We start from the raw sequence: 2,047 nt of genomic DNA on the forward strand, positions 1-2,047 counted from the left end.
TTTCAATCTAAAAAAAAAGAAAATAGCAGACTGTGCCAATAATTATTCATTTGAAATGTTTTTTACCCTACCATTCATTTAATTTTTATAACACACACTGTTCAGACACTTACATGGCCATTTAAAAATGTTCTATTCAGCTGGATGCTGTGCCAGAATATGGGGGGAGGATGGAAACAGCAATGAGCAAGGCTAAAAAGTTCCCTGTCTCATGAAACCTATGCTTTGGTAGTGTGCATCACGGAGTATTCAAGTCAGCTCCTCACGGTGTTACACTTTGTGAAGATGGACACACAAAGCTTTAGAAAATAATTGGAGTACAGTACTATTTTAGAAGGGGGATCAAGGAGGTCACGTTTAGGAGGTAACACTTGAACAGAGAGCTGAGCAGTAAGAAGACTCATGATGGGACTATCTAGGAGAGACTGACCTAGCAGGGAGAATAAGAAAGTGCAGAGCCTGAAACAGAAATGAGCTTGGTGAGTTAAAAATAAACAAACAACGGAAGGAAAGGTAGTGTGGCTGGAGAACCAAAGAAAGTGTTTTAAAATAAAGTTGGGGACACAGCTGAGAAGAACGTCATGTGGGGCCAAATTGAATCAGGAATTTTGATTTTGTGATAAATGGAATGAAAGTGATTCAAAGATTTAAAGTAGAGTGGTGCCATTATCTAATTCGTGCATTCGTAAGATCTTTCTTGCTACTTTGTAGAGAATTGATTGCAGACAGTAAACGTGAATGAAGAATGATCAGTTAAGAGGGAATTGAAGGGGTTCGTATGAGAGACGGTGAGGACAAAGCCTATAGTGATAGCTGTTGATTAGGGGTAATTTTGGAGGAAGCACCAGAATGTCAACTGTATTAATTCCACACAAGAACATGCTTTTGCTGATTGAGAAACTGAAAAGCTTATTTTGTTTCCCATACATCCTACAGCAATATTTTGAACTTCATTTGGAATTATGAGGATCTGATAAAGAGGTACTTTCCCTTCCAAAAAAATGTCTTATCTACAAATAAATGCTCACATGTACACACACACATACATTCACAATTTGCAGAGCTTCACTCCCATCAAGTTGAGAATCGCTGATTGATACTTAAATGAAAGGTAAAATAACCTCTACAAAATGTATCAAACAAAAGCCAGAAAAACCACTCAGTGGATCTCTTCCAGTGCTTCAGGCCACTTTCTCTCTCTTTTGATTCCTAGGGAAGAGCTATCACCAGAGCTGAGCACGTAGAACAACCGACAAATGCCTGCACCATCTGAATGACATGCCAGGCCTGTGCAAGATGTGTAGTAGGTACACCGTGAAGTCCTGCATATTAATTGCTTGTTTATACCAATAGCGTATAACACATGCCTTTACTCCCAAATGTTCAGAATTTCAAAAAAAATTATCTTTAAAGTTCTACCTTATATATTCTAGTTTTTATTACCTTTTGATAACTGAGAGAATATTCTTCATAATTTTTGCAGATAAAACTAAATGAATCAATTAGCTTACTCAAAAAGATGATACATAGGGGCCAGTAGATGGCACAGCGGTACATTGCTGGGCTCTCAAGTAGCTGATCATAGTTCAAGTCCTGGCCCCAGTGCCTTGAAACTCACACTGGGCACATGAGCATGTGTGCCCAAGATCCCAGTAGGAGAATGGAGGAGAAGGGATTGCAGCATAGCCTTTCCCCCGGGGGGTGTTTTCTCACTTTCTCTCCCACTGTCTCTGTCTCTGTCTCTCTCTTCAGTGAGCACTCATGCCCTAAGGCAAAAACCTTTATAAAGAAAAAAAATACAGAAAAGTCTAAATAACCACTAGTAAAATCAGTTGATTATGTCAGTATCTAAATATTTCACACAATATATGTAGAGCGTGTCTATGTATAATGTATATGATTCATATGTATATGTATAAATAGTATTTACATTTGAGTTTATCATGGCTTTTAAAAATAAATAGCATGTCATCTAGTATGACCTTAGATGAATCCAAATTTTCTAGGTTTTGTTGAATATACTCCTATTATATAAAAAGGACATATT

The sequence above is a fragment of the Tupaia chinensis genome, unplaced genomic scaffold (genome assembly GCF_000334495.1).
Source record: "Tupaia chinensis unplaced genomic scaffold, TupChi_1.0 Scaffold148646_1, whole genome shotgun sequence".
Classification (NCBI taxonomy): domain Eukaryota; kingdom Metazoa; phylum Chordata; class Mammalia; order Scandentia; family Tupaiidae; genus Tupaia; species Tupaia belangeri.